The 12,295-nt window shown below is 49.0% G+C and overlaps 1 protein-coding gene and 1 pseudogene across 2 annotated transcripts in view; both read right to left on the reverse strand.

The window, feature by feature from the left end:
• Positions 1–12,295, reverse strand: part of rabgap1l (RAB GTPase activating protein 1-like) — a 934,074-nt gene that overhangs the window by 462,062 nt on the left and 459,717 nt on the right. The window lies entirely within an intron of this gene.
• LOC140427564 (U2 spliceosomal RNA) lies at positions 8,559–8,766 on the reverse strand (annotated as a pseudogene).

The raw sequence follows: 12,295 nt of genomic DNA on the forward strand, positions 1-12,295 counted from the left end.
GATTTTCATTTGAGTAGTTTTCGTAGTACAGGAGTTTGTCCTGTGGTCCATCTCTTTGAAATAGCTATCCAATTCTCCCCTTCTTTCCCCTGAGCCCTGCAAATTCCTCCATATCAATTATGTATTCAATTCCTTTTGTAAGTTATTACTGATTCACTTAAGAGCCAGCCACATGGCTATGGATCTGGTGTCACATGTAGGCCAGACCAGGCAAGGACAGCAGATTTCCTCCCCGAATGGGATGAGTGGTGAACCAGATGATTTTTTTTTTCTTCCATCAATCAACAATGGTTTCATGATCATTATTCGGTTTTAAATAGAGATTTTTGCTGAGATCAAATTTCACGATCAGCCATGGTGGAATTCGAAACCAGGTCCAGAGACCACTGCCCAGGGTCTCTGGTCCAGTGACAATACCACTACGCCACCATCTCCCCAAATGCACAAATGCGTTCACTAGACCAGGAGGAGATGCTTCTGAACTGCTCCAATCTATTGTGAGAATTACCTGTAGGTGCACAGCATCCACTAATTGATTTAAGCAGGTTATTATTTGTTTGAATTTTTTAATAAACCTTCTCCAGGAGTAAGTACGTTTTGACAGATTGGTTTGTTGTTTATGAGCTATTTTTCTGGCCTGCTGCAGAGTTAAGTCACATTTTACAGTGGAGGGTAGACTGTTGACTAAAACTGTCTCCCCGTTGTTCAGTCTGCTTCACCGGCTTTACATCAAACACACCAGAGCTCCCTGCGAGCACCGTGCCTTCTCCAACCTGTCACTAATAGAAAGCCGTGCTCATGTCAACACTCAGCTATTTATAGAGGAACTGCAGCGCAGAGATAATCAAAGAATAAATCCATCGCCATGGCCAAGATTGACAGACATGAAATCAGTCGGGACGTCACAGCAGAGGGCAGCACGGTGGCGCAGTGGTTAGCACTGCTGCCTCACGGCGTTGAGGACCCGGTTTGATCCCGGCCCCAGGTCACTGTCCACGTGGAGTTTGCACATTCTCCCTGTGTCTGCGTGGGTCTCACCCCACAACCCAAAGATGTACAGAGTGAATGGATTGGCCACAATAAATTGCCCCTCAATTGAAACTTTTTTTTAAAAAGGACAACACAGCAGAACATGAGCATATCTGGACGGATGGGGGAATAGAATGTTTTGTCTATCAGTAAATGTTACTCATCAACCGCCATGCAGAGAACACCAATCTAATCTAGAAAGCCTCAGTAGCATCTCAAACAAGTTCAATACCATTTTGAAAAATTTATACGTGGCTTATAATTGGAGAGGCGGGCAACTCCATATTATTTTTATTCACACTAAATTCTAAATTATTATGCATCATCTGCCCGTGGAGAGGTTAATCATACAGGCTTTAATCTAAGCCAGCAAAACAAAACCTGTATGAAATGTCACAATCGTCAGGTGAAGTGAGTGTTCACACCACTCTCATGTACCAAGCATAACAGATAATATGGTCATTCTCACACTGTTCTTGTAATCAAACTGGCTGACACGCTGCTGACATTACAACAGCGACTACACTTCAAATTTACTGAACTGGTTCTGAAGCACTTTGGGACATCCTAAGATTGCGAAAGGCATGATATTAACACAGATCTTTTCTTATGAGTCTTAGATACTATAGTGTGCGCATCACAAACACTTTGCATCTTGGTATGGTAGTGCCTGAGGAGTCTCATTCAATCCTTGTTAATATGCACTCCAGTACGAATACCCAACTAATGAGCTTTCCTTCTCTCTAAAACTTTGCATGTGCTAAGCGTTACAAATGATGCCCTCCTCTGCTTGCCCTGACACTGGCCCTTTGTAATTCTGTCAATTCTCAAAAAATTCATCTTTAAGCCCAATGATCTTTGGACAATTTTGGCATCCCACTTCTACTGTTGACCTTGTGTATTATAGACCTCTGGAATTCTGCACCTGGAAACACCAGTGATTCATTTGACATCAAATTATGACATCAAGGAATCATAGAATGGTTACAGCACAGGAGGGGGCCATTCAGCCTGTTGTGTCAGTGCCAGCTCTCTGCAAGAGCAACTCAGCTAGTCCCACTCCTCTGGTCTTTCCCCATTGTCTAGCAAATTGTCTCTTAGCCAGTCTCCATCCAGTTATGATTGAATCTGCCTCCACACACACTCAGACAGTGCATGCAGTCCAGAATCTAACCATTCGCTGCCTAAAGGTTTTCTTTGTTGGTTCTTTTGCCATTCAGCTTAAATCTGTGCCCTCTTGAACTCTTATCCTTCCAGCAATGGGAATAGTTTCTCCCAATCTACTCTGTCCAGACCGCTCATGATTTTGAACAGCTCTATAAAAATCTCTACTCAAACATTTACCAGCGACATGGTGGCACAGTGGTTAGCACTACTGCCTCACAGCCACAGGGATCCGGGTTCAATTCCGGCCTTAGGTCACTGTCTGTGTGGAGTTCGTACATTCTCCCTTCTGCACTTTGGATTTGGTTTTGGGTAATGAACCTGGCCAGGTGTTGGATTTGGAGGTAGGAGAGCACTTTGGGGACAGTGACCACAATTCGGTGACGTTTACGTTAGTGATGGAAAGGGATAAGTATACACCGCAGGGCAAGAGTTATAGTTGGGGGAAGGGCAATTATGATGCCATTAGACGTGACTTGGGAGGGATAGGTTGGAGAAGTAGCCTGCAAGTGTTGGGCACACTGGATAAGTGGAGCTTGTTCAAGGATCAGCTACTGCGTGTTCTTGATAAGTACGTACCGGTCAGGCAGGGAGGAAGGCGTAGAGCGAGGGAACCGTGGTTTACCAAAGAAGTGGAATCTCTTGTTAAGAGGAAGAAGGAGGCCTATGTGAAGATGAGGTGTGAAGTTTCAGTTGGGGCGATGGATAGTTACAAGGTAGCGAGGAAGGATCTAAAGAGAGAGCTAAGACGAGCAAGGGGGGGACATGAGAAGTATTTGGCAGGTAGGATCAAGGAAAACCCAAAGGCTTTCTATAGGTATGTCAGGAATAAGCGAATGACTAGGGTAAGAGTAGGACCAGTCAAGGACAGGGATGTGAAGTTGTGTGTGGAGTCTGAAGAGATAGGCGAGATATTAAATGAATATTTTTCGTCAGTATTCACTCAGGAAAAAGAGAATGTTGTGGAGGAGACTGCTGATACCCAGGCTTTTAGAATAGATGGCATTGAGGTACGTAGGGAAGAGGTGTTGGCAATTCTGGACAGGCTGAAAATAGATAAGTCCCCGGGGCCTGATGGGATTTATCCTAGGATTCTCTGGGAGGCCAGGGAAGAGATTGCTGGACCTTTGGCTTTGATTTTTATGTCATCATTGGCTACAGGAATAGTGCCAGAGGACTGGAGGATAGCAAATGTGGTCCCTTTGTTCAAAAAGGGAAGCAGAGACAACCCCGGCAACTATAGACCGGTGAGCCTCACGTCTGTAGTGGGTAAAGTCTTGGAGGGGATTATAAGAGACAAGATTTATAATCATCTAGATAGGAATAATATGATCAGGGATAATCAGTATGGCTTTGTGAAGGGTAGGTCATGCCTCACAAACCTTATCGAGTTCTTTGAGAAGGTGACTGAACAGGTAGACGAGGGTAGAGCAGTTGATGTGGTGTATATGGATTTCAGTAAAGCGTTTGATAAGGTTCCCCACGGTAGGCTATTGCAGAAAATACGGAGGCTGGGGATTGAGGGTGATTTAGAGATGTGGATCAGAAATTGGCTAGCTGAAAGAAGACAGAGGGTGGTGGTTGATGGGAAATGTTCAGAATGGAGTTCAGTTACAAGTGGCGTACCACAAGGATCTGTTCTGGGGCCGTTGCTGTTTGTCATTTTTATCAATGACCTAGAGGAAGGCGCAGAAGGGTGGGTGAGTAAATTTGCAGATGACACTAAAGTCGGTGGTGTTGTCGACAGTGTGGAAGGATGTAGCAGGTTACAGAGGGACATAGATATGCTGCAGAGCTGGGCTGAGAGGTGGCAAATGGAGTTTAATGTAGAGAAGTGTGAGGTGATTCACTTTGGAAGGAATAACAGGAATGCGGAATATTTGGCTAATGGTAAAGTTCTTGGAAGTGTGGATGAGCAGAGGGATCTAGGTGTCCATGTACATAGATCCCTGAAAGTTGCCACCCAGGTTGATAGGGTTGTGAAGAAGGCCTATGGAGTGTTGGCCTTTATTGATAGAGGGATTGAGTTCCGGAGTCAGGAGGTCATGTTGCAGCTGTACAAAACTCTGGTACGGCCGCATTTGGAGTATTGCGTACAGTTCTGGTCACCGCATTACAGGAAGGACGTGGAGGCTTTGGAGCGTGTGCAGAGGAGATTTACTAGGATGTTGCCTGGTATGGAGGGAAAATCTTATGAGGAAAGGCTGATGGACTTGAGGTTGTTTTCGTTGGAGAGAAGAAGGGTAAGAGGAGACTTAATAAAGGCATACAAAATGATCAGGGGGTTAGATAGGGTGGACAGTGAGAGCCTTCTCCCGCGGATGGAAATGGCTGGCACGAGGGGACATAGCTTTAAACTGAGGGGTAATAGATATAGGTCAGAGGTAGGTTCTTTACGCAAAGGGTGGTGAGGCCGTGGAATGCCCTACCTGCAACAGTAGTGAACTCGCCAACATTGAGGGCATTTAAGAGTTTATTGGATAAGCATATGGATGATAATGGCATAGTGTAGGTTAGATGGCTTTTGTTTCGGTGCAACATCGTGGGCCGAAGGGCGTGTACTGCGCTGTATCGTTCTATGTTCTATGTTGCACTGCAGGGGTTCTATGAAGAACAGTCCCAACTTCTCCGATCTATGTAATATGTTTTGTCCTTGGGGGAGTGAGCATTGTCAGCAAAGCTAGTATTTGCTGCCCATCACTAACTGTATTTGAGGGGGACATCCGGTGATGGCGGGCGGGAGGCAGCCGCACAATGGAGGGCTCTCGTTCGGCAACGGCATTTTCGGGGCTTTAAGCCCGGTCCCAGGGTCCACGGAGGCGGCAGAAGCAGAGAGAAGGCACGGAGGAGGCACGGAGGAGGCACAGTGAAGACACAGGAGAAAAAAAAGAACAAAGAAAAATGTCGAGAGTGAGCAAGAAAAGGGCCGGAAAAAAAACAGCTGAAGGTCCGTCGGGGAGTGGAAAGGTCACCGCGGGGTCACCAAGGAAAATGGAGGCTGGAGCACCAGGGAAGGCCGCACTGCTTACGGCTGAAGAAATAACTAAGGTGATGGCTGCGGAATTTGAAAAGCAGTTGGCGCAGATTGCGAAATGCATGGAGACGGTGAGGAAGGAGATGAGGGAGGTTTTGAGTGTGCTGGTGGAGGAGGCGGTTTCCCCGGTGAGGACGGAGGTGGCGAGCGCAGTGGCGGAGGTGCAGGAGCAAGGGGAGGCACTGAAGGAAGTGGAGGAGACGTTATTGTAGCACGGTGATCAACTTGCCTCGATGGGGAAAGAGATGCAGAAGGTGATGGATACTAACAAGGATCTGCGAGGAAAAATGGAAGACCTGGAAAACAGATCCAGGCGACAGAATTTGAGGATTGTGGGGCTGCCCGAAGGAGTTGAAGGACCCAAGCCGACTGAGTATTTTGCCGCGATGTTGGCAAAACTATTGGGGGAGGGGGAAGATCCCTCCCGATATGAACTGGATCGGGCTCATCGGTCGTGGAGGCCTGTACCAAAGGCGAGTGAGCCGCCAAGGGCAGTGACTCTGTGCTTCCGTAGGTACAGGGTGAAGGAGAAGGTCCTGAGCTGGGCCAAGCAGAAGCGGGTGGTGCAGTGGGCTGGAGCTGGTATACGTGTGTACCAGGACTTTACGGTGGAGCTGGCAAGGGGGCGGGCTGCCTTCAACCGGGTGAAGAGGGCACTGTACATTAGCAAGGTGCAGTGCGGCATTGTATATCCAGCGAAGCTGAGGGTGACTTACAAGCTCAGGGACTTTTATTTTGGAACGGCGGAAGCAGCGGAGGAGTTTGCGAAAGCAGAAGGACTGTGGCAGAACTGACAAATTGAGGAATGACCATGTGCCGATGTAACCTCATGACTGTATTTTCTTCTTTTTTGTATCACTGCGCGCGGGTGTAGAGACAAAAGGAGCCAAGGTGGTATATATTTGGACAAGGGAAGGGACGGGACTTTCACTCGAAATGAGGGTTCTTTGGGGTGTAGGTGGATATGCGGGGTTTGTGTGCTAAAAGGGGATCTTTGGGCTGCGGCCATCGGAGCCTGGCAGAACAGGGTCCGAGTGGTCTAGCCGGGGTGGAAAGTTGGGGGGGGAAGGAACCGAGGTTGGGAGGAGGAGTTTTACAAGAGGGGGGGGGGAAGCTGTGTAAGATTAAGGGTGACTACGAGTAATCTCTGATTCCTTTCTGTCATTTGTTTATGTAAACATGCGGGTTGAGGTTTGGGGGTTGGTGGGTAGATGGGATCGTTGTTATTATGGGGACTGACATATCTTGCTGATTATTGTTTATTGTTGATCAATGTAAATGTGGGAGAAAATGTGAAAAAGGAGAATAAACATTTTTTTTTTAAAAACTAACTGCATTTGAGAAGGGGATGGTGAGCCACCTTCTTGAACCACTGCAGTCAATGTGGCGTAGGTACACCCACAGTGCTATGAGGAAGGGAGTTCTAGCATTTTGCTGCAGTGACAATGAAGGAACAGCGATATGGTTCCAAGCCAGCACTGAGAGACTCGGAGGGAAACTTGCAGTTGGTGGTGTTCCCATGAGTTGGCTGCCTTTGTTCTTTTACATGGTTGAGGTCACAGCTTTAGAACCTTAGTGAGTTGCTGCAGGGCATTACTGCCAGTGGTGGCAAGAGTGAATGTTTAAGATGGTGGTTAGGGTACCGATCAAACGGACTGCATTATCTTGGGTAATTTTAGGCTCTCATGTTGTCAGAACTGCATTCGTCTAGGCAAGTGGAGAGTATTCCATTACACTCCTGACCTGTAACCTGGAGACACCTTTGAGGAGTCAGGAGGCGAGTTACTAACCGCAGAATTCCCTACCTCTGATCTGCTCTTGCAGCCATAGTACCTCTGACCTGCTCTTGCAGCCGTAGTATTTATAAGGTTGGTCCAGTTCAGTTTCAGGTCAATAGTAACACCTAGCATGTTGATAGTGGAGGATTCAGCAATGGTAAGATTCTCCCTTGTTGGAGATGTTCATTACCTGGTACCTGTGGGCACAAATGTTACTTGCCACTTGTCAGCCCAGGCCAGAACATTGTACAGGTCTTGCACAAGCAGTTGTGGACTGCTTCAGTATCTGAGGAGTCCTGAATGGTACTGAACATTGCGTAATCATCAGCAAAAATCCCCCTGAAATTCCCTTTATCTGACCTTACCTTAGAGGTCATTGAAGCAGCTGAAGACTGTTGTTCCTAGGAACTCCTGAGGAACTCACAGTGATTCCAATTGACTTCAGATTTATAGGGCTCATTAATGCCCATTAGGTAAATACTTCCTTGATGCCAAGGACAGTCACTCTCACCTCGAGAATTCAGATTGTGTGAGATAGCATGCTATATCCATTGTTTGGTATGCATGTTATCCCACGTTAATGTAGCTTCACTAAATTGCCAACTCATTTTTAAGTATGCCTGGTGCTGCGCCTGGCATGGTCTCCTAACCCTGTATTGAGCAAGGTCTAATCCCCTGGTTTTATGGTAACGGTATATTGGGGGGGGGATATGTCAGGCCATGAGGTTACAGATTGTGCTTGCATCAAATTCTGCTGCCGCTGATGGCCTGCAAGGCCTCAATGACATCTGGTTTTGTACAGCTAGATCTGTTCGGAGTCCATCCATTTAGCAGGGTGGTAGTGCTCCACATGATGGAGAGTGCCCTCAGTGTAAGGTGGGACTACATCTCCACAAGAACTATGCAATTGTCACTCCTAATTGTATTTTTATAGAGCTCAAGTAGGTTTTCTCCGATCTCTCACACAGGCCCTGTCTGACAGGTATGTCCTTCAGGGCTCGGTCAGCAAAGGTGCTGCTTGAGCCACTCTTGGACATTGCAATTACCACCCAGAGTACATTGTGTCCTTCTCATCCTCAGTGCTTCTTCCAGGTGACATTGAACATGGAGAAGTTCAGATTCATGGGTGGTAATCACCGGTGGTTTCCTTGCCCCTGTTTGAGCCATCACACTTCATGGTGTACACAGTAAATGGTGAGGACTCACAGGGCAATTCAATTTTTGGTACAAGCTCCCAGATGTTACTGAGGACAACACTGCATGGTTGACATGTAAAGTATGTCATGACATTTCTGGTGCCGAGTTCATAGCAGTAGCAACTTGATACAACGGAGTGGCTTGTTAGGCTATTTCAGAGGGCAGTTAAGAATCAAGTTCCTCAACCTTGGAAATATTCTTGTAAATCTTTCCTGCACCTTCTCTATATCCTTCACATATTTCCTTAAGTGTGTTGTCCAAAATTGAGCACAATACCAAACCAGTATTTAATTAATGTTCATCATTGCTTACTGGCTTCTGTATGCTATGCTTTTTGTTTATAAAACCCAAGATCTTGGGCTTTATGCCTTTTTTAAATTCCTTTATCAGAGTTATAAAGCCAAAGCAGAGTGGACAGGGGCAAACCCCTAAATCATCTCCTTGCGTGCTCCAAAAACCAATTCAAATTCAATCCAATTCATGGTCCCCACAAGAGAGACATACCAGGTCCAGGCATTACACCCGACCTCACACTCGATCTTAGCCAAAAGGCCGAGAAGGAATGGTTTTATGTCTTTAGAACAGCTCTCTCAACTGGCCTTTGTAAAGAGCACCCCACTCAAGGACGCACCTCCTCCACCACATCCCCTTAACCCAGTAACCCCAATTAACCTTTTGTTTGGACACTAGGGGCAATTTATCATGGCCAATCCACCTAACCCGCACATCTTTGGACTGTAGGAGGAAACCGGAGCACCCGGAGGAAACCCACGCAGACACGGGGAGAACGTGCAGACTCCACACAGACAGTGACCCAAGGCGGGAATCGAACCTGGGACCCTGGAGCTGTGAAGCAACTGTGCAACCAATATGCTACTGTTCTGCCCTGATCTAGCGATATCCTTCTCGCAGTTGACAATACTTCCAAACTTTGTGTTATCTGCATCTTTTAAATTTATACACTGTACACCCAAGTCTAGGTCCTAGTACTGACCATAGCAGAATCTATGTTTCTCCAACACGAACAATAACCACTCAGACAATTAAATATTCACCCCTTTTATCCCATGGGCTTCAACTTTTCTGGCAAGTCTGTTATGTGGCACTTTAGTAACGCCATTTAGAAGTTCACATCAACTTCCGTTTTTCTTTTTTTTATATAAATTTAGAGTAACCAATTATTTTTCTTTTTCCAATTAAGGGGCAATTTAGGGTGGCCAATCCACCTAACCAGCACATCTTTTGGGTTGTGGAGGTGAAACCCACGCAGACGTGGGGAGAATGTGTAAACTCCAGGCAGGAATGGTTGTGAGAGGTTCCGGGATTTAGATGTTTTCAGAAGAATAGGGAGGGAGGTAAAAGAGGAGGGGGAGTGGCACTGTTAATTAGGGAGTGTATCACAGCTGTAGAAAAGGAGGTAGTTGAGGAGGGTTTGTCTACTGAGTCAGTATGTGTGGAAGTAAGAAACAAGAAAGGAGCAGTCACTTTATTGGGAGTTTTCTATAGACCTCCCAATAGCAGCAGAGAGATAGAGGAACAGATTGGATGGCAGATCTTGGAAAAGTGCTTCTGCTGTGGGTTGGAATGGTTCAATTTTGACGCAGGCATCTCTCAATTGTGTGATGGATAATGGGGTAGTGTAAACGAAATAGGGCTCCTCACGATCCTGTGACGTGCACTTACGGAGCTGGTGTGCCAGCATCCGACTAGCCTTTTCCCCATACTCGTAGGTCGCCCCCTGCGCTTTCCTCCACTGTGCCTCCGCCTTCCCTGTGGTCAACAGGTCAAACTCCATCTGGAGCTGTCGTCTTTCCCCAAGTAATCTTTCCTCCGGGGCCTCTGCGTATCTCCTGTCCACTCTCAAAATCTCCCCCACTAACCTCTCCCTTTCCATGCCCTCTGTCTTCTCCCTATGAGCCCTAATGGAAATTAGCTCTCCCCTGATCACAGCCTTCAACGCCTCCCATACCACCCCCACCCGCACCTCCCCGTTGTCGTTGGCCTCCAAGTACCTTTCGATACACCCCCTCACCTTCCCACACACCACCTCGTCCGCCAGCAGTCCCACATCCAGCCGCCACAACGGGCGTTGGTCCCTCTCCTCTCCCAGCTCCAGTTCCACCCAGTGCGGGGCATGGTCCGAAACGGCTATAGCCGAATACTCCGTCCTCTCCACCCTCGGGGTGAGCGCCCTACCCAGAACAATCCGGGAGTAGGCTTTGTGTACATGGGAGAAGAAAGAAAATTCCCTGGCCTGCGGCCTTGCAAACCGCCATGGGTCCACTCCCCCCATCTGATCCATAAACCCCCTAAGTACCTTGGCCGCCGCCGGCCTCTTTCCAGTCCTTGATTTGGAGCGGTCCAGTGCTGGATCCAACACTGTATTGAAGTCCCCTCCCATTATCAGGCCTCCTATCTCCAGGTCCGAAATGCGCCCCAACATGCGCTTCATGAAACCTGCATCATCCCAGTTCAGGGCGTATACATTTACCAACACCACCCACGTCCCTTGCAGCCTACCGCTCACCATTACATATCGCCCTCCATTGTCCGCTACAATAGTCTTGGCCTCAAATGACACCCACTTTCCCACCAATATTGCCACCCCTCTATTCTTCGCGTCCAGTCCCGAGTGGAATACCTGTCCTACCCATCCCTTTCTTAGCCTGACCTGGTCCGTCACCTTCAGGTGTGTCTCGTGGAGCATGGCCACGTCCGCCATCAGTTCCTTTAAGTGCGCGAACACTCGAGCCCTCTTCACCGGCCCATTCAGGCCCCTCACATTCCACGTTATCAGCCGGATTGGAGGGGCTCTCACCCCCCCCCCCCCCGCCCCCCGCCCCCCCACCCACCCACGCCCCGCCGACTAGCCATCTCCTTTTCTGGGCCAGTCCCGTGTCCACGCCTCCCTCACCCTCCAGTCCCGACCACCTCTTCTGTGTCCCATTCCCTTTCGGCCAGTGCAGCAGCAACCCTTCCCCCCCCTCCTCCCCCCCCCCCCCGCTAGACCCCTGGCTAGCTTTTTTGCTCCCCCCATGTCACTCCCGTAAGTCAGCTGACGCCTGCTGACCCCGGCTTCCCCCGCCGTCCCATTAACCTCCCCGTGTGGGAGTCTCCCAATCCATATGCATTCCTTCGTTCCCCTTCCCGCCTTTCTTCCCGCGCACGGGAAAACACCCCGCGCTTTCCAAAGCCCACTCCGCCCCCTCTGGCGCAGCTCCTGTCGCGGCTTTGTCTCTCTCCCCCAGCCCATGTAACATTTCCTGCGCGTGATTGACCCCCTATATACAACAACCCTCACACATCAAACCCCAAAACATCCCCCCCACCCTCACAAACCCTCAGAGTCCAACTTTTCAGCTTGTACAAAGGTCCACGCCTCTTCAGGCGTTTCAAAGTAATAGTGTTGGCCCTTGTTTGTGACCCACACTCGCGCTGGCAGCAGCATTCCGAATTTCACTTCTTTCCGGTACAACGCCGCTTTGGCCCGGTTGAAACCCGCTCTCCGCTTTGCAACCTCCGTGCTCCAGTCCGGGTATATTCGGATCTCTGCATTGTCCCACTTACTGCTCCGCTCCTTCTTGGCCCATCTCGGGACCAACTCTCTGTCCGTGAACCGGTGGAACCTCACCACCATCGCCCTTGACGGCTCATTTGCCTGGGGCTTCTTCGCCAGCACCCGATGTGCCCCGTCCAACTCCAGCGGCCTCAAAGGGGCCTTCGTGCCCATCATCGCCTCGAGCATCGTGCTCGCGTATGCCCCGGCATCAGCCCCCTCCACTCCCTCAGGGAGACCCAGGATTCGCAGATTCTTTCTCCTCGACCTGTTCGCCAGGTCTTCGAGTCTTCCCGCCCACCTCGTGTAGCGCCTCGTTCTGCTCCACTCTCACCGCCAGGCCCACGAGCTCGTCTTCGTTCTGACTGACTCTTTTCTGTACCTCCTGGATCTTAGCTTCGTGGGCCTTCTGGGTGACCCCGAGTCTTTCAATTGCCGAAAGCATAGGCGCCAACATCTCCTTGCGCATCTCCTCGCGCTGCTCCTCGAAGCAGCGCTTGATGAACTCCTGCAGCTCTCCTTTGTCCCTGGCCACCG

This window comes from Scyliorhinus torazame, chromosome 7, assembly GCF_047496885.1.
Source record: "Scyliorhinus torazame isolate Kashiwa2021f chromosome 7, sScyTor2.1, whole genome shotgun sequence".
In the NCBI taxonomy this organism is placed as follows: Eukaryota; Metazoa; Chordata; class Chondrichthyes; order Carcharhiniformes; family Scyliorhinidae; genus Scyliorhinus; species Scyliorhinus torazame.